The following is a 21637-nucleotide window of genomic DNA, read 5'->3' as shown; positions in this document are numbered from 1 at the left end:
ACTAGGAACTGAATGCACTGACAAAGCGGAGTACAATTAGTGTGTGTAAACCACTTTTAGAAAGAGTATTGATAATATATTTATATATAAAAAATACCATTAAAATATCAGGAATACTGTATTACTAGTCTTGAGTATGGAAATAGTCAATGAGTCTGATGGTATCTACAGGGAGAGAAAAACAGAGTAAATGGTACAGAGTTTGCTGTCAGCTTTATGTCTGAGGCAGGTCCAAGAGGTGGTGCTGGAGGAGTCACAGCCCTTGAACTTGTCCAACAGGCCACAGATTCCCACTCCTGAATGAGTGGGAGTGGGGACTGTAGGAAGGACGAGCAGCTAACCGTGACACTGTGTTTCAGGGAGCCATTCAAGACGAGGGAATTGTATAGTCGGGAAACAGATGCAATTTTCTTGTCATCAGGATCGAGAATCCTGAAATGTGTGTTGCCTGCCTGGTCTCTATGTGTACTAACATTGTAACAAGTAAAGAAGTTCTCATCAGGGAATTTGAACAGCTAAGGACTAAATTTTAAAATCAAAAGCAAAGAGGTATTCCTCTCTACCTGAGCCATGTGCAAATTGGCACAGGGTCAATAATATCAGAGTTAAATGCACATCTTTAAGAAGTGGTTTTGAATTCATAGGGAATTGGTACCAGTATCAGGGAAGAAAGGAACTGTTCCAATAGGGCAGGTTTCACCTGAACCATGCTGGGACCAGGATCCTGGTGAATTGCTTAACTAGGGCTATAGATAGTGCTTTAAGCTAAATAGTATGGGGGTGACTTCAACAGACTGGAAATGTATGGATAAAGTAAAAGAGAAGGAGAGTGAAGTCTCCAGAATAAAAAACAAGAAGTTTCAAAAGGGATATGAATTTAACTTCAGACAACATGGGCACAAATTTGAGAAGAGGAGTAGTGCATACAGGACTGAGTGCTATACTTGAATATATGCAGTGTACAAAAGAAGGTAGAGTAAATGAATATACAGTGCATTTAGAAATTGTCAGATACAATGCTGCGGGTTTCACAAAGTCACAGCTGAAAGAAGGTCACTGCTAGGAGCTAAATATCCAAGGATAATAATACACATTCTATTGAATAGACAAGCAGATGGGCAGATGGGGTTGGCTCTGTTGGTAAAACATGGAATCAAATCCTTAACAGGAAGTGATATAGGATCAGAAAATGAAGAATCCTTGCGGGTAGAGTTAAGAATCTGTAAGGGTAAAATGACCATGAAATGAATTGTACATCCTGAATAATAATCAGGATGTGGAATATAATTTACAACAGGAGATATTAAAAAGGCATGTAAGAAAGGCAAGGTTATGGTAGACTTCAATATTCAGGTAGACTGGGAAAATTAAGTTAGCTCAAGAGAAGGAATTTGTAGAATGCTTACAAGATGACTTTTTAGAGTAGCTTGTGGTTAAACTGACTAGGGAAAATGCAATTCGGGATTGGGTGTTGTACAATAAATCAGATTTGATTAGGGAGCTTAATGTAAAGGAACTCTTAGGAGATAGTGATCATAATATGACATAATTCACCCTGAAATTTAAGAGGGAGAAGCTAAAATCAGACAAACCAATATTACAGTTGATTGAAGATAACTACAGAGGCATAAGACAGGAGCTGGCCAAAGTTGATTAGAAGGGAGCCAATGGCAGGGATGATGGCAGAGCAGCATTTGCTAGTGTTTCTGTGAGTAATTTGGAAGACACAAGATCAGTGTATTCCAAAGAAGAAGCATTCTAAAAAGTGGATGAGGCAACTGTGGCTGACAAGGGAAACCAAAGACAGCATAAAAGCAAAGGAGAGAGGATGAGAGGGAATCCTGTTGAAACTTACCAAATATTCAAAGGCCTGGATAGACTCAGAATAAAAGGACATCCCTTTAGAAGAAAGATGACGAGGAATTTCTTTAGCTAGAGGACGTTGAATCTGTGGAATTTATTGTGAGAAACTACTGTGGAGGCCAAGTTGATTGAACAGCCATGCAGACACAGTAGAAATATTCAAACACAGGTCTGGAGTGGAGCTCGAGAAAGCAGCCAGTTTTCAGCAGGAGTTGTTGATGTGTCAGTAGTGAAGTGGAGCTTGAAAATCCCATTCTCTATAAAAGAGAGACATGGAATGGTCAACGTAGGAGTGGTCATCATAGGTCTGAGTCAGAGTTGTAAGGCACCAGCTAGTGGAGTGGTCATCATAGGAGCGGTCATCATGGGTGTGAGTCGGAGTGGTAAGGCTTTGTCTGAACAGACTTCAGCAAGATCTGACAGAGGCGAGGTAAGTAGTTAAGTTTATTTCTTATTTCCTTCTGTTATTTAACTCTTGAAAGAGTAGGGGCTATTTCTGCAGGGCCAGTGTTCTGTTCTGGGTGTCAGATATTGAATTTTCAGGAGACTTCCAGCTATCCAGTGGCCAGATCTGCACTAGGTGCATCGAGATGCAGCTCCATAGAGACTGTGTCCGGGGACTGGAGCTGCAGCTCAGTGACCTTCAGCTTGTTAGGAAGAGTGAGAAGGTGATAGACAAGAGCTACAGGGAGCTAGTCACCCCAAGGCTACAGGAGACAGATAAATGGGTTGCTGTCAAGAGAGGGAAAGGAAAACATCAGATTGTGGAGAGGACCCCTGTGGCTGTCCCCTTTAACAATATACAGAGAGTGGTGAGTGTGTGGAATGGGCTGCTGGTTACAGTGGTGGAGGCGGTTATGATAGGGTCTTTTAAGAGACTCCTGGATAGGTCCATGGAGCTTAGAAAAATAGAGGACTATGGGTAACCCTAGGTAATTTCTAAGGTAAGGACAGCTTTGTGGGCCAAAGGGCCTGTATTGTGCTATAGGTTTTCTATGTTTCTATGAACTCCATTTTGAGTATGGTTGGCAGGAAGACCTACCTGGGGGAAGCAACAGCGGCTGTACCTCTGGCTCTGTGGCTCAGAAGGGTAGGGAGCTGAAGAGGACGGCAGCAATAATAGGAGACAGATAGGCAATTCTGTTGACATGAAAAAGAAATATGGATAGTAGTTTGCCTCCCAGGTATTAAGATCTGCGAAGTTTCTGAATGCGACTACAATATCCTGAAAAGGGAGGGTGAGCAGCCAGAAGTCGTGGTACATATTGGTTCCAACAACATAAGTAGAAAAAGGGAGGAAATCTTGAAAACAGAATACAGGGAGTTAGGAAGGAAGTTGAGAAACAGATCCTCAAGGGTAGTAATCTCAGGATTGCTGCCAGTGTCACACAACAGTGAGGATGGGAATAGAATGAGGTGGCAGATAAATGCATGGCTGAAGATATGAAGCAGGGGGCAGGGATTCAGATTTCTGGGTCATTGGAACCTCTTCTGGAGCAGGTGTGATGTGTAGAAAAGGGATGAGTTGCACTTGAATCTGATGGGGACCGATATCCTTGTGGGCAGGTTTGCTAGAACTGTTTGGAGTGGTTTAAGCTAATATGGCAGGGGGATGGGAACCAGTATGATAGAGCCAAGGATGAGTCAGCAGGTTTACAGGTGGATAATGGGTGTAACATGAATATAAGGAAGGGCAAGCCAATGATTGGGTACAAATGCAGCCAGAGCAAAGAGTTAAATTGTACCACAGAGGCAAAATTCAAAAGGGAGAAGAATGCAGGACTGAAGGTGCTGTATTTAAATGCATGTAGCATTTGAAATAAGGTGGACGAACATGTGGCGCAATTAGAGATTGGTCAGTATGACGTTGTGGGCATCACTGAGTCGTGGATGAAAAACAGTCATTATTTCGAGCTTAATATCAAAGGATATACTTTGTATCAACAGGGCAGGCAGGAAGGCATAGGTGGTGGTGTGACTCTGTTGGTAAAAGATGGAATTACATTTTTCGAAAGAGGTGACATAGGGTCAGAGAATGCAGAATCCTTGTGGGTGAAGTTAAGACACTGCAAGAGTAAAAAGATACATATTGGGAATTATATATAGGCTTCCAAACAATAGCCAAGATGTAGATTTGAGATTGCAAAGAGAGCTGGAAAGGGCAGGTAATAAGGGTAACGTCACAATAGTAATGGGGGACTTGAAAATGCAAGAGGGTGGGGAAAATCAAGTTGGTGCCAGATCGCAAGAGAGGGAATTTATTGAATGCCTTTGAGATGGCTTTTTAGAGAAGCTTGTGCTTGAGACTACTCGGGGAATGCTATTTTAGATTGAGTGTTGTATAATAACCCAGATATTATTAAGGAGTTTAACATAAAGGAACCCTTAGGAGACAGTGATCATAATATGATTGAATTTATACTGCAATTTCAGAGAGAGAAGTGTAAGTCACACGTATCAGTGTTGTGTTGGAATAAAGGGAATTACAGAGGCATGAGAGAGGAGCTTGCCCAGGTGGATTGGAGGGGGATAATGGCAGAGCAGGGGTGGCTGAAGTTTCTGGGAATATTTCACAAGGAACAGGATAGATATGTCCCACAGAATAAGTTCTCAAATGACAGGGGTAGGCAACCGTGTCTCACAAGGAAAGTTAGGAACTGCATAAATGTCGAGGAAAAGGTATATAAGATAACTAAAGTGAGTGGGAAGTTGAATGATTGTAAAGTTTAAGAGCTACCTAAAGGCATCTAAAAAGCCTTCAGAAGGGAAAAGATGTAATATGAGGGTAAGCTAGCCAATAATATAAAGCAGGATACTAAAAGTTTTTTCAGTTATAGAAAGAGTAAAAGGGAGGTGAGGGTTGATATAGGATGACTGCAAAATGACACTGGAGAGGTAGTAATGGGGGACGTAAAAATAGCATTTGAACTTAATGACTACTTTGCATCAGTCTTCACCGTGGAAGACACTAGCAGCGTGCCAGAGGTCCATGAGTGTCAGGGAGCAGGAGTGAGTGCCATTGCTACTCCAAAGGAAAAGGTGCTAAGCAAAAACTGAAAGGCCTTGAGGCGGATAAGTCATCTGGACCAGGTGGACTACAACCGAGAGTTCTGCAGGGGGTTGCTGAAGAGATAGCAGATGCATTGTTCATGATCTTTCAAGAATCGCTTGATTCTGGGCTGGTTCCAGAGGTCTGGAAAATTGCAAATGTCACTCCACTCTTTAAGAAGGGAGGAAGGCAAAAGAAAGTAAATTATAGATCAGTTAGCCTAACCTCAGTGGCTGGGAAAGTCTTGGAGACTATTATTAATGATGAGGTTTCGGGGTACTTGGAGACTAATGATAAAATAAATCAAAGTCAGCATGGTTTCTGTAAAGGGAAATCTTGCATGATAAATCTGTTAAGAGTTCTTCAAGGAAGTAACCGGCAGGGTGGACAAAGGAGAGGCAGTGGATGTCATTTACTTGGATTTTCTGAAGACATTTGATAAGGTGCCACACATGAGGCTGCTTAACAAGATAAAATTCCATGGCATTACAGGAAAGATACTGGCACGGATAGAAGAAAAACTTACAGGCAGGAGGCAGCGAGTGGGAATAAAGGAGGCATTTTCTGGTTGGTTGCCAGTGACCAGTGTTGTTTCTCAGGGGTCAGTATTGGAACTGCTACTTTTCACATTGTTTGTCAATGAATTGGATAATGGAATTGATGGCTTTGTGATAAAGTTTGTAGATGATACGAAGGTAGGTGGAGGAGTAGGTAATGTTGAGGAAGTTATGTGATTGCAGCAGGACTTAGACAAATTGGAAGAATGGACCAAAAAGTGGCAGATGGAGTACAGTGCAGGGAAATATATAATAATACATTTGGTGAAAGGAAAAAAAGTGCACACTGTTGTCTAAATGGGGAGAAAATTCAAACATCAGAGGTGCAAAGGAACTTAGGAGTCCTCATACAAGACTCCCAGAAGGTTAATTTACAGGTTGAGTCTGTGGTAAAGAAGGCAAATGCAATGTTGGGATTCATCTCAAAGAGAATAGAATATAAAACAAGGAGGTAATGCTGAACATTTATAAGACACTAGTCAGGTTGCACTTGGAGTATTGTCAATGGTTTTGGGCCCCATATCTCAGAAAAGATGTATTGTCATTGGAGAGTGTCCAAAGGATGATTCCAGGAATAATGGGATTAACATATGAGGAACATTTGGCAGCTTTGGGCCTATACTCACTGGAATTTAGAAGAACATGGAGGGGATCTCATTGAAACCTACTGAATGTTGAAAGGACTAGATAAGGTGGATGTGGAGAGGATGTTTCCTATGGTGGGGGTATCCAGAACTAGAGGGCACAGCCTCAAAATTGAGGAGCAACCCCTTCGAACAGAGGTAAGGGGGAGTTTTTAGCCAAAGAGTGGTGAATCTGTGGAATGCTTTGCCACAGACAGCTGTGGAGACCAAGACTGGGTATACTTAAAGCAAAATCTCAATAGTTTCCTGATTGGTTCAGGGCATCAAAGGTTATGGTGAGAAGGGATTGAGTGGGATCCGGAATGATGGAATGGCGAAGAAGACTTGATGAGCTGAATGGTCTAATCCTGCTCCTATGTGTTATGGTCTTCTGGTCTTAAGGGCTTATGGTTTTATGGGTATATTTAAAACAGATATTGATAGGTTCTTGATTACTAATAGTGTCAAGGTCACAGTGTGCAGGCTGAGAAAGAAATATAAATTAGCCATTATTGAATGATGCAGCAGATTCAATGGACTGAGAGATTGAATTCAGTTCCTTTGTTTTATGATCTTATGGTCTGCATTTGCCAATGATTGATGATACATGTTCTTCCTACCCCACTGTTGCTCTCTGGATGCCAGCATCCTTTGCAAAGTCTTATCCATTGAACGAGCCTTGTCACTAATGAGTTAGCCCTGCCTGTGAAATTGCTGGAAAAACTTGACATCTGGTTAAAACACATATGGGCAAGGAGCATTCAAAAATGTTTCAATACCACTAACACTGTTCAAGCTATTTTGCTTTTCAAAATTAAAACACAAAACAAAATATAATGAAAAACATGCAATTTAAGCACAATCAAAGATGTAAAATCCTGGGGGTGTAAAATGAAAACACAAGGTACTGGATAAAGTCAGCTAGGCAGACCACAATGAATTCAAACCTTGGTGACACATGGATAGCTGTTGGAAAGCACAGAACTGCTAGTAACTCTGCAAAAATACTGGGTCATTGTTTCAATTTAATAATCTGTTGTCAGTGTTGGAAAGTTAGACACCTTTATATTCATGTGCAAAAGCAGGAAGCCAAGAAAGAAACAAAACTATAATGGGATGGTAATGGAGCAAGTAAAAAAACTAGAGAGGAGATGTAATTGGCAGTTACAAATCATTACCAATAGCATTTCTCTGGAACATTCAGAACATTGGTTTCTTCCTCATTTGTTCAAGTCTGAGTCCAAAAATGCTCATCAATCTTTCCTTGAACTTTGTTAGTACAACAGAGGAGGTTAAGGACAGAGTGGTGGTAGTGTAAATAGAATGTAGAATAAAATTAACAAACAAATAAAATGCCAGTTGACTGACAGGTAACAAAAGGAATTGGATTATGTTGGAGTGTTATGTTGACTCTTGTGCATCATTTTTAGAACATACTTGCAGTGTTATGTGTAGTTTTCGCTGCCACACTATTGGAAAGATGTGATTATATTGGAAAGAGTGCAGAGGAGGTCCACCATGTTGACTGGATTGGGGATACTTTAGCTTTGGGGAGAGATTGGATAAGTTGGGCTTTCATTTTAGCAAGCTGAATGGGGTTCAGAGATCCAGAAGTCCTCTTGCAAAAATCCCATGCCCTTCCTGATCATCATCAGTCTTTTCCTGAAATGGCCACCGACACCAGTTCCATCATACCCTTCCCAATCTTGACCACCTCTCTAGATTCAGGACCTGACTGGCTGAACTCAAGGCAGATAAACCACTGAAGGATTGAGATTCTAGAAATCAGAAATAAAAATAGTGAATGATAGAAGCTGTCAGGTCATTCAACATTCTGCAGAGAAAGAAATTGGTTTAGTGTTGCATGTCAATGTCTTTTTACTCGAAGGAGAGAAGTGAGGAAAAAAAGTGACGTTAACTGTAGAGAGAGAGAGTGGAAAAACAAGGACTGCATGTGTGTGAAAGCTAAATTTGACGTTCAGAAGCATCTAGTTAAAGGATTAAATAGAAAGATAATGAAATCCAAAAGAACATTATGGAACTGTGAGGGGGAGAATGCAGAACTTGCTAAATGGTTACCATGTTTTGAAAGAAGGTGGTGGGTAAAAAAATCACATTGAAAATTATGGAGAATAATCTGTTGAAAGTCAAGGGAATGATGAACTAATCTTTGTTCTGTGAGGAGATGAGAATAGACATTTATATTGTTCTCTTGCCCCCACTTCCACCTCTCCCTTTCTGAAATTTAAATCATGTTTGTTTCTCACTTCACCAGTTATGATGAAAGGTCATTGATCTGAAACATTAATTATGTTTATCTCTTCATATATGCTGCTGGAGCTGAAGAGTACTGCCTGCTTTTATTTTGTTAAAAACTTAATTATTTTTTTTGGTTTTATATCTAGGGACATTGATAATTTCACATTAGATATTAAATGTACAACAAATATCTGTCAACTGAGTTGCAAAAGAATAATTATTTCCCATCTCACATTAAAATAATTATGTTCTTGTATGTAGTATACAGAATTAAAAACTGATTTTCAAGGTAAGTGGAAATATTCTGTATGTTTCATTGTGATGATAAAAGAAGTTGTAGTCAAGGTAACAAAAGAAGATATAAATCATATTTTAGTAATTATTAAACCAAAAGTATCAGTGGCCTTCATTAAACAAAATGGCAAAAGTATTTCATTTAGTGTGGCTGATTTTTTTGTAAGATGTTAGATGCTATTTTTAGCACTGTGAAAGGGCAGCAATTACTGTCCTGACACTAACCATGGTGATGTTAAAGGTTTAAATGGGAAATGATAGCCTGTGAGCTACAAGAGAAACTAATTTGCAGGAATACAGCACTGCTGAACCCTTGGAAAAAAGCAACATTAAAACCAGAGACAAATTGCTGAATTCTGGATATTATGGAAAAACTTTACTGCTGGCTGTACTCGTTTGTCACTTTCCAAGTAAAAATATTCCAGTTTTGGTCATCAAGGGCAACACAAGAACAGCGATGTCCATTTCCTCCGACGGGACTTACCTGATTTTTGACATTTACACTACTCTGCAAAAGTCTTGGGCACAAAATATAGCCAGGGTGCCTCTGACTTTTGCACAGCACTCTATTTGTCAACAGGCAGCCGAGAGTAATTTCGTAAATCTGGCAGGATCAAAGGATGTTAGGAATGGTGAGGGTGGAATGCTATGGGAGGGGTGTGGGACAGGTGGCATAAAAGGAGTGCTGGGCCAGAGGGTGGCATAGGAGCAGACATACCCAGTCTCAGGACACTAGGAAAGGTCATTTGATTCCAAACAATTGGTTTATTGATCATTACAGAATGTCTCTCTGCTGCTTCCTGTTTCCTCTGCTCTCCCTTCCCTTTTTCCAACCCATGATTTCACTCTCCTTGACTCCTTCCCACTCTCAGTCTACAATGCGGGCCCATATCAGAATCAGGATCATGATCACACACATGTCCAGAAGTTTGTGTTTTTCTGGCAGCAGTAAAGTGCAGTACATAAAATTACTACAGTACCCTGCGAAAGTCTAAGGCACCCTAGCTATATATAGGTGCTTAAGACTTTGGCACAGTACTGGACTTTGAAATTTAAAGATCTCATTCCAGATATTATGCACTCTACAAACACTCTTAAACCACCGCGTTCCATTTCAATTCACATCTCATATTATTTAAAATTAGTGCTCCTAGCTGTGATTTCCTTTTCAAGATGGGACGGTAGCATAGAGATTAGTTTAACCCTTTACACCCCCAGCTGTAAGATAGGGTTCAGTTCCCACCACTGTCTGTAAGGAGTCTGTACGTTCTCCCTGTGACCGTGTGGGATTCCTCCGGGTGCACCCACATTCCAAAGACTCTAACCCAAAGAAAAGTTACAGTTAGGAAATTACGAGCATGCTATGTTGGTGCTGGAAGCATGCAATGCATACAGGCTGCCTTCAGAACATCCTCAACGTATGAACCCATTCTGGTGTATGTTTCCATGTGACAAATTAAGCTAAACTTCAGTATAATCTTTTATCTTTAGAAACTAGGCTTGGTGTGTGTGAGTGTGTGAATGCGTGTGATCTGATGATTATAATTTGTCAGTGATAACAAAGGCCAACATTAATCTTCTTCATTAGTTTATTCCACCCTGCAGTTGTTCATAACCTCATATTATACTTGCTCATTTATTTTATGACAATTTGATATAAATCACAATTTAAAGGTCTTGATCTTTCCGCAAACAGCAAAGCGGTTTACAGTCTATTAACAATGTAGTTATGTCTAATTACTGTAATGCAGGACTCCGGTGTCAAAGAAGGCACAGCTTTGACCTGAGAGAGGAAGAACCCATTAACCTTGGAGGAGGGAGAATTCACTGCACTGCACAATCAAGTCAGGCCTTGATATCAATGATTTGAAACAATAGTGAAGTTCTGAGCCTCCTGCTGAGGATAACGATCCTCCTAAAAATGTCTCAGACATCAGCAAAAAAGCTTTATACTGAATTCTAATCAATTTCTCCAAATAAGAGGTGTTGCTATGGGAACATACTTGGATCCCAACTATGTCTGTTTCTTTGTGTGATATGTGCAGTATTTTTGATTTCAGCCCTACATAAGTCCTCATCTTCATCTCTTTCTCTGAACCATCTGATGACCGCAATTGATATGTATCTCTTCCTGCTTTCCTTAATTGGAATGTTTCATCAGTGTTGTCACAAATTTCTACTCTTCCCTCACTTTCACATGGCTCTGTTCTCAATTATTTTCTCTATCTGTTTATTGGAATTGCCTAGTAAATAACATCCCTGACCTCCACATCTATACTGACTAATTTTCTCCCTTTCTCTTCTATTATCCCAGTTTTTTTTAATATGGTAATGCATTAATGATAATCCATTACTTTAATACTTTGCATTACTTTTGATAACTCATCCTTTTTCCAAACTGAGGTTTTCTCTCTAATGCAGTCAACCCTCATATTCTCCCTCCCAGAAATACTGATCCCTTTGCCCTCATCTTCTAGATCACTAACCTCTATATATCTGAGGTCGTCATCTCCTCTCCCCTTCCAGTCTTCCAATAGGGCTGCTTACCTCACTATACAATGGTTCACACTTTAATTAGCACTGTTATCATTCTCCTTCCTGTGATAATTGCACAGAAAATGCAATAACTGCTCACCTACATTCTCCCTCTTCTCCATCCAAAACCCTAGTCTGAGGTGGAGACAGAGATCCAGAAAAGGAAGAGAAATGTCGGGAGACAGTGCAGTTGAACTGGAGGGTAGGGTGAAAGTTGATGGACAAATTCAGGGACCTGAACAGCACTTTCAGATGAGGTGTAGAAATTCATGTGCAACTGCTCCAGCCTTGTCTACTGAATTCAATCTTTGTGATGTGACTTTCTCTACAAACATGAGACCAAGCAAACGTTTTGCAGAGCTGTGCTCTGTCCAGAGTGGCTATCACTCTGACTATTTCAACTCCTCTTTCCATTTCCACCCTAATTTGCCTGTCTCCAGCCTTCTCTACCAATGGTGAGGCAAAACGCAAACTTGAGGAGCCTCACCTCATATTCCATTTGTGTAGCCTACAATCTAATGATATGAATTTCCCAATTTTTGGTAACCAATATTCATTGTGCTTCTTAACCACTCCCACGAACACTCTCAATTTCTCCCTCTATTTGTTCATCCTCTCCATCTCTTCCCCTCTCTCATTACCAGGATATACCCTATTTCTGCCTACCACAATACTATGTTCTGTCTCAGCAATACCCACCCTCCTCCCCACCTGTCTCCATCTGTGCATGACTACCACCGCCCTCCCCACCCCACCCCATACTGGTTGCACATCGCACCTGCTTGTCATGCTCCCATCTGGCAATTCCCCCCCTTGCTATTACCACGGTAACTGGGCTTCAATCCCCTTGTCTAATTTCTAATCATTCCCAGTTCCACTAATTACACACACCTGCCTTCAATCAGTAAATGCAGGATAAAAACCCTGTAATCACCACAAGGAGCTGCCAGATTGTTGGTTGACTCTTGTATGAGTAACCTTGTCTCATAGTTCTTTAGGACTGTCAGTTCTAAGTTCCGCGTCGTTTTCCTGGATTCTCTACGTGAACCTTGTCTCGGGGTCAAGACTCTCCTGGATACTTATTCCACACTCGCGACTGCGCTAACACCTCTCAATCCTGCCTCCGTGCCTGTGTCCAGCACTTGGGATCTCCCTGCAGCCAAGTCCTTGCAACACTGCTAGCCTCTGTCTCACCCTTCCCTCTCGAATCTATATGTTGGCTATCTTGCTTCTACACTCTCAGTCCTGATGCAGCGTCTCAACTCAAATTACACTGCAATGAGAAGTCCTAGTGTAGTTATCTCTCCAGTTATCAGAAGATGCAGTTTGTTTTCCACAAATTTGGAAGTGCTGCAGTGCACCATTTGGAAAACCTAGCTATTTATGTTATGCTGTCACAAAGATATCTCTCCACAAGAGCATTCAAGAATGTGGTCTTTATAGTTGCAAAATCAGATGATTTTGGATAATCATTAGCTACTTGTTTTTTTTGTGTGAAGTTTAGTAAACCTTAAATTGGTAATAATATCTCCAAACATAATAATGAAACTCTTTAAATATTTGAGACATTTCTCACTGAGTTGATAAAACTGCTTCATCGTATTCATTTCAGCCTACATACTTAATTATCGTTATCTATTTTGGTGAATCAAATCTGATCTGCATGTTGTAGGTCTAGCAGGAGATGATCACTCTCATAACATTTTTATAATCTAAGCCAGTAGGAAATATTTGCATATTCTATAAAACAGGATCCCCAACCAATGTGATCAGAGACAGGACTGCAACTTCCTATAAAGGATAGTCAGAAAACTCTTTGGTTTGAAATTGCATGAAGTGTAAATACTGTATATAAATCTGTCACAGTTACAAAATCAAGATTTAAAAGTGAGTGCAGGATTATCGAAAAACCCAAAGAGCTTATCATCTTTTTAACACAAAATATGAGCCAGCAAGTGTTCATATAAAATCCAAATGAAGCATTTGTGTTAATCACTGAAAATACTATTAGACCTCTTCTGTTACATTCTCAACTCTTATCTAAGGGCTGCTACTGTGAGGGCTGAAATTTGAATCACAAAATAAGCTGCAGTGAAAGAGAAGTTCTGCAGGTGCTGGAAGTCCAAAGCAACACACAAAATGCAGGTCAGGCAGCATCTATGGAACAGTCGATGTTTCGGGTTGGGATCCTTCTTCAGGATTGGAATAGAAGGGAGAATATGCCAGGTTAAAAAGGTGGAGGGAGAGGAAGGAGAATAACTCGAAGGTGATAGGTGAAGCCAGGTGAAAAGTCAAGGACTGGAGAAGAAGGTATCTGATTGGAGAAGAGAGTGGACCATGAGAGAAAGGGAAGTAGGAGGGGATCCAGAGGGAATGATAGGCAAGTGTGACGATGTAAAAGGCCAGAATGGGGAAGAGGGGAGGGGAGGGGAGGGAAATTTTTTTCACCGGAAGGAGGAATCAATATTCATGCCTTCAGGTTGGAGGCTAGCCAGACGGAATATAAGATGTTGCTCCTCCACCCTGAGGGTGGCCTCCTATAGCCCCATGGACCAACATGTAGGAACAGGAGTGGGAATCTGAGTTAAAATGTTTGGCCAATGGGAAGTTCCGATTTTGATGGATGGAGCAGAGGTGCTCAATAAAGCAGTCCCTCAATTTGCAACTGCCTCACCAATATAGAGAAGGCCTCATCGGGAGAACTGGACACATTAGACAACCCCAGAAGATTCACAGGTGAAGTGTTGACTCACCAGGAAGGACTGTTTGGGACCCTGATTGGAGGTAATGGAGGAGGTGAATGGGCAGGTGAAAGTGGGGGTGGGGGGGGGGGTGTGAGGTAAATGTATGTTTAGCGGAGGAATCACTTCGGAGATGGTGGAAATTCCAGAGGATGGTGTATTGGAAGAGTAATAGATTTCATCCATGTTACTTAGACAAGGCTTACTGCAACTTCAGACAGGCCTCAGGACTCCCTGCTCAGGCACATGTCTCAGGCCTAACTCTAAGCAATGGCAAGTTGATATGTCATTGATCACAAAGGAGGGGTATAAAATAAATGACATTGTGTGAGCTGCCTGCTGTAAATTGTCTAATTGTAGTGAATGAATTTGTAATTGACACTCTTTCCAATATCACCTAGTTTACACAAAATTAACAGGCTGCATTAAAAGTTAGACAGGCAATATTAACATAATGTAACTCCATTCATAAATTTAACACAATTAATACTTTGGCCCAAGGCCCAGATACAGGAAAATGTTCATCTGCCAATGGAGGAAACATCGCTAAACAAGATAAGAGCCCATGGAATTATGGGAAGTTACATACGTGGATAGAGCGTTGGTTGGCAGGAAACAGAGTGGGAATAAAGGGATCCCATTCTGGTTGGCTGCCGGTTACCAGTGATGTTCCCAGAGGTCCGTGTTGGGGCCGCTTCGTTTTACGTTGTATATCAGCGATTTGGATTATGGAATAGATGGCTTTTGGCTAAGTTTGCTGATGATACAAAGATAAGTGGAGGGACCGGTAGTGCTGAGGAAACAAGAGTCTGCAGAGAGACTTGAATAGATTGGGGGAATGGACAAAGAAGTGGCAAATGAATTACAATGTCGGAAAGTGTACGGTCATGCACTTTAGTAGAAGAAATAAATGGGCAGACTTTTATTTAAATGGGGAGAGAATTCAAAGTTCTGAGATGCAACGGGACTTGGGAGTCCTCGTGCAAGATACCCTTAAGGTTAACCTCCAGGTTGAGTCAGTGGTGAAGAAGGCGAATGCAATGTTGGCATTCATTTCTAGAGGAATAGAGTATAGGAGCAGGGATGTGATGTTGAGGCTCTATAAGGCACTGGTAAGACCTCACTTGGAATACTGTGTGCAGTTTTGGGCTCCTTATTTAAGAAAGAATGTGCTGACATTGGAGAGAGTTCAGAGAAGATTCACTTGAATGATTCCGGGAATGAGAGGGTTAACATATGAGGAACGTTTGACCACTCCTTGGAGTTTAGAAGAATGAGGGGAGACCTCATAGAAACATTTCGAATGTTGAAAGGCATGGACAGAGTGGATGTGGCAAAGTTGTTTCCCATGGTGGGGGAGTCTAGTACAAGATGGCATGACTTGAGGATTGCAGGGCGCCCATTCAGAACAGAGATGCAAAAAAAAAAATTTTAGCCAGAGGGTGGTGAATCTCTGGAATTTGTTGCCACGGGTGACAGTGGAGGCCAAGTCATTGGGTGTATTTAAGGCAGAGATTGATAGGTGTCTGAGTAGTCAGGGCATCAAAGGTTATGTTGAGAAGGCGGGGGAATGAGACTAAAGGGGAGATCGGATCAGCTCATGATGAAATGGCCGAGCAGACTTGATGGGTCGAATGGCTGACTTCTGCTCCTTTGTCTTATTGTCTTATGGAAAATGCCTGGTAAGTGACACATTTATCATGGCTTCTTCATGCAGGAAACAATCAGTGAATGAAATAAAATGTCAATTAATTTGCATGCCCTCAATCTCTGCTGGAAGTGACCTAAAATCACTAGTTAACAAAGGCATGCATCTGAAAATCATTTTAAACCCATACCTTTTGCATATTAGGAGCCTAATACTTCAAGCAATTTCCTAATTCTGGTCCTTTAAAGGTTGATTGCCATCAAAACTGTAAGTTAAAATTATTTAACTGGGGTTGCTGTCGAACTCCAGTCCTTCAAATTACTGGTCCTCACTAACAAACCTCATTTCTGAACCAATCATTCATGTGTCATTAACATAACTCAAGCACTAACACCCTCCACACCCCCCCCCCCCCAAATATGAAGCTGCCTTTTAAGTATTTTTTACAGTTTGTTAACCAAGGTCTAGCAAATCAACTTCCTGCAATTTTTTTTAGGGATGTTCAATGAAACTGAATCAAGTCTGAGGGAAGATATAAAAAGGAGAGAAGGAGTGAGGCAGTTCTCTTTTGGAAGAGGACAGCGAGGCTTTGAGAGGAAGTGCGGCGGCGGCCATTTTCAAATTGCTTCTCAGATCGGAGTTCTGAGAGGCGGGACTGCGCAGGCGCGTGAAGGAGGCCTGGGAAGGAGGGAAGATATAAAAAGAACGCAGCCTTAAGCAGCGGGCAGCTTCGTTTGCGGGCAGCGGAGTGAGTCGGGAGCAGAGTGTAGGGCTTGGGCTCAGAGGGCTTAGAGGGCTTAGGCGGAAGAGGGCACAGTAGGCTTATCTTTTAGTTCTTGTTATTTTCAGTTATTCGGGAAGTATAAGTGTGAGGCAGCTTGTTGTTCTCGGTGTCGGATGTGGGAGATTCTGGAGTCTCCGAGCCTCCCGGACGTCCACATCTGCGCCAGGTGCGCCGAACTGCAGCTCCTGAGGGACCGAATTAGGGAACTGGAGCTGCAGCTCGATGACCTTCGCCTGGTCAGGGAGAGTGAGGAGGTGATAGAGAGGAGTTACAGGCAGGTGGTCACTCCGGGGCCACGGGAGGCAGATAGGTGGGTCACGGTCAGGAAGGGGAAGGGGCAGGTACTAGAGAGTACCCCAGTGGCTGTACCCCTTGACAATAAGTACTCATGTTTGAGTACTGTTGGGGGGGACAGCCTACCTGGAGGAAGTGACAGTGGCCGGGCCTCCGGCACAGAGGACGGCCCTGTAGCTCAGAAGGGTAGGGATAGAAGAAAGAGGACCATAGTAATAGGGGACTCGATAGTCAGGGGTTCAGACAGGCGGTTCTGTGGAGGTGATCGGGAGTCCCGGATGGTAGTTTGCCTCCCTGGTGCCAGGGTCCGGGACGTTTCTGATCGCGTCCAAGATATCCTGAAGTGGGAGGGTGAGGAGCCAGAGGTCGTGGTACATGTAGGTACCAATGACATAGGTAGGAAAGGGGAAGAGGTCCTGAAACGAGAGTATAGGGAGTTAGGAAGGCAGTTAAGAAGAAGGACCGCAAAGGTAGTAATCTCGGGATTACTGCCTGTGCCACGCGACAGTGAGAGTAGGAATGGAATTAGGTGGAGGATGAATGCGTGGTTGAGGGATTGGAGCAGGGGGCAGGGATTCAAGTTTCTGGATCATTGGGACCTCTTCTGGGGCAGGCGTGACCTGTTCAAGAAGGACGGGTTACACTTGAATCCTGGGGGGACCAATATCCTAGCGGGGAGGTTTGCTAGGGCTACGGGGCAGACTTTAAACTAGTAAGATGGGGGGGCGGAAATCAATTTGAGGAAACTATGGGAGAGGAGGTTAGTTCACCAGTAGAGCAAGTAAGTAGACCGTGTGTGAGGGAGGACAGGCAGGTGATGGAGGAGGGATGCGCTCAGCCCGAAGTTGTAGGGGAGAAGAAAGAAAAGGATAATAAATTTGAATGCATTGCTAGGGATGAAAAGAGAGGAGGAGGTGGAGAGTATCTTAAATGTATCTATTTTAATGCTAGGAGCATTGTAAGAAAGGTGGATGAGCTTAAAGTGTGGATTGATACCTGGAATTATGATGTTGTAGCTATTAGTGAAACATGGTTGCAGGAAGGGTGTGATTGGCAACTAAATATTCCTGGATTTAGTTGCTTCAGGTGTGATAGAGTAGGAGGGGCCAGAGGAGGAGGTGTTGCATTGCTTGTCCGAGAAAATCTTATGGCGGTGCTTTGGAAGGATAGATTACAGAGCTCCTCTAGGGAGGCTATTTGGGTGGAATTGAGGAATGGGAAAGGTGTAGTAACACTGATAGGAGTGTATTATAGGCCACCTAATGGGGAGCGTGAGTTGGAAGAGCAAATGTGTAAGGAGATAGCAGATATTTGTAGTAAACACAAGGTGGTGATTGTGGGAGATTTTAATTTTCCACACATAGATTGGGAAGCTCATTCTGTAAAAGGGCTGGATGGTTTAGAGTTTGTGAAATGTGTGCAGGATAGCTTTTTGCAACAATACATAGAAGTACCGACTAGAGATGGGGCAGTGTTGGATCTCCTGTTAGGGAATGCGATAGGTCAGCTGACAGATGTATGTGTTGGGGAGCACTTCGGGTCCAGTGATCACAATAGCATTAGCTTCAATATAATTATGGAGAAGGACAGGACTGGACCTAGAGTTGAGATTTTTGATTGGAGAAAGGCTAACTTTGAGGAGATGCGCAGGGATTTAGAGAGAGTGGAATGGGTCAAGTTGTTTTATGGGAAGGATGTAATAGAGAAATGGAGGTCATTTAAGGGTGAAATTATGAGGGTACAGAATCTTTATGTTCCTGTTCGGTTGAAAGGAAAGGTTAAAGGTTTGAAAGCGCCATGGTTTTCAAGGGATATTAGAAACTTGGTTCGAAAAAAGAGGGATGTCTACAATAGATATAGGCAGCATGGAGTAAAGGAATTGCTCGAGGAATATAAAGAATGTAAAAGGAAACTTAAGAAAGAGATTAGAAAAGCTAAAAGAAGTTACGAGTTTGGTTTGGCAAATAAGGTGGAAGTAAATCCGAAAGGCTTCTACAGTTATATTAAAAGCAAGAGGATAGTGAGGGATAAAATTGGTCCCTTAGAGAATCAGGGTGGTCAGCTATGTGTGGAGCCGAGGGAGATGGGAGAGATTTTGAACGATTTCTTCTCTTCGGTATTCACTAAGGAGAAGGATATTGAATGGTGTAAGGTGTGGGAAACAAGTAAGGAAGTTATGGAACCTATGACAATTAAAGAGGTGGAAGTACTGGCGCTTTTAAGAAATTTAAAAGTGGATAAATCTCCGGGTCCTGACCGGATATTCCCCAGGACCTTGAGGGAAGTTTGTGTAGAGATAGCAGGAGCTCTGACGGAGATCTTTCAGATGTCATTAGAAACAGGGATTGTGCCGGAGGATTGGCGTATTGCTCATGTGGTTCCATTGTTTAAAAAGGGTTCTAGAAGTAAGCCTGGCAATTATAGACCTGTCAGTTTGACATCAGTGGTGGGTAAATTAATGGAAAGTATTCTTAGAGATAGTATTTATAATTATCTGGATAGACAGGATCTGATTAGGAGTAGCCAGCATGGATTTGTGCGTGGAAGGTCATGTTTGACAAACCTTATTGAATTTTTTGAAGTAGTTACGAGGAATGTTGACGAGGGTAAGGCAGTGGATGTAGTCTATATGGACTTCAGCAAGGCCTTTGACAAAGTTCCACATGGAAGGTTAGTTAAGAAGGTTCAGTCGTTAGGTATTAATGCTGGAGTAATAAAATGGATTCAACAGTGGCTAGATGGGAGATGCCAGAGAGTAGTGGTGGATAATTGTTTATCGGGATGGAGGCCGGTGACTAGCGGGGTGCCTCAGGGATCTGTTTTGGGCCCAATGTTGTTTGTAATATACATAAATGATCTGGATGATGGGGTGGTAAATTGGATTAGTAAGTATGCTGATGATACTAAGGTAGGAGGTGTTGTGGATAATGAGGTGGGTTTTCAAAGCTTGCAGGGAGATTTATGCCGGTTAGAAGAATGGGCTGAACGTTGGCAGATGGAGTTTAATGCTGAGAAGTGTGAGGTTCTACATTTTGGCAGGAATAATCCAAATAGAACATACAGGGTAAATGGTAGGGCATTGAGGAATGCAGTGGAACAGAGAGATCTAGGAATAACAGTGCATAGTTCCCTGAAGGTGGAGTCTCATGTAGATAGGGTGGTGAAGAAGGCTTTTGGAACGCTGGCCTTTATAAATCAGAACATTGAGTACAGAAGTTGGGATGTAATGTTAAAATTGTACAAGGCATTGGTAAGGCCAAATTTGGAATATTGTGTACAGTTCTGGTCACCGAATTATAGGAAAGATATCAATAAATTAGAGAGAGTGCAGAGACGATTTACTAGGATGTTACCTGGGTTTCAGCACTTAAGTTACAGAGAAAGGTTGAACAAGTTAGGTCTCTATTCATTGGAGCGTAGAAGGTTGAGGGGGGATTTGATCGAGGTATTTAAAATGTTGAGAGGGATAGATAGAGTTGACGTGAATAGGCTGTTTCCATTGAGAGTAGGGGAGATTCAAACGAGAGGACATGATTTGAGAGTTAGGGGGCAAAAGTTTAAGGGAAACACGAGGGGGTATTTCTTTACTCAGAGAGTGATAGCTGTGTGGAATGAGCTTCCTGTAGAAGTAGTAGAGGCCTGTTCAGTTGTGTCATTTAAGGTAAAATTGGATAGGTATATGGATAGGAAAGGAGTGGAGGGTTATGGGCTGAGTGCGGGTAGGTGGGACTAGGTGAGATTAAGAGTTCGGCACGGACTAGGAGGGCCGGAATGGCCTGTTTCCGTGCTGTGATTGTTATATGGTTATATGGTTATAAGTCTTTATTCAGATGTGAATGAATATGTAAATTACTTATTTTCTGTGTCATACCCTTTCTTTATCTTGTAATTATATTTTCTTTTCTTTTCCCCAGAGAATCTGCAAGCAAAATGGGGTTAGTTTCAATTGGCATTGTGGTCAGCAAACACACCGCAGGTTAAAGGTCCTGCTCTTCTAGGTACTGAGTATACACGCGAAAGCTAATTTTCAGATTTTCACACTATATAACCCTGGTTCAGCTTAATATATGTGTAACCTACTCTCTTATGTTTGCTTTTCTTTAAACAGTATGAGTGCTTCTTCACACCGACTGCAACAAACATCCCAGTGTTTTCCACTCATCTTTTGAGCCGTCTTTCCTTGGTACTGCTGATTAGCATTACCATGTACATTACCAAAATTTATTCCTTCAGCTGATCAGAAGGTTTTCTCAATGGCAGAAGTTTCCCTTATGATGACTTAAAACATTCATTTTCTTCACTGCTAATGTTTCCACCTCCCTTGACCCAGCCATTAGAAAGTGTTGCCTCATGGACACTAGGGGGTGCTGTTGCACTATGTTTTGGTGAAGAACAGGGCATTTTTATTTCTAGTTCATCGGGATACAGATTTCTTTCTCTCATAGCAATACTGGAAATAATGCAAAATGACCCTAGTTGTTTTGATAAACAAAAGCACACATACGGGTACAAAATAACCTCTAGCATAGAATGCATGAAGGAAAATCAGACAGATGATAAACCTTATATTCCACCCAGCAACTAAACTGTAGCCAGAATCAGGTTTAATATCACTGACATAAGTCTTGAATTTGTTGTTTTGCAGCATAATAAAAAACCATAAATTACAATAAGAAATATATTTCTAAAGATAAGTTAAATAAGTAGCACAAAAAGAGAGCAAGTAAAATATTTTTGTATTTTACATATTTTTATTCATGATTGAGTGTGGAATCCTTTTGAGGCCCAGTTCTTTTGTATTCTAATCTACCCCCAATGATATTATTATTGTCAAACTGAATTCTATTAACACTGGAAGGATCTTTGTATTATTTCAAACTGATATTGATGGAATAGTCTGCCTGTGATTATACATAAAGTAATCTTAATAATTAGAAAAACTGATAACAGACTATCCGCAAAATTCCTAATGCGGTGAAACTCCCTTGAG

Source organism: Hemitrygon akajei, chromosome 11 (assembly GCF_048418815.1).
Source record: "Hemitrygon akajei chromosome 11, sHemAka1.3, whole genome shotgun sequence".
Classification (NCBI taxonomy): domain Eukaryota; kingdom Metazoa; phylum Chordata; class Chondrichthyes; order Myliobatiformes; family Dasyatidae; genus Hemitrygon; species Hemitrygon akajei.
Note: the sequence above shows the minus strand (reverse complement) of the source record.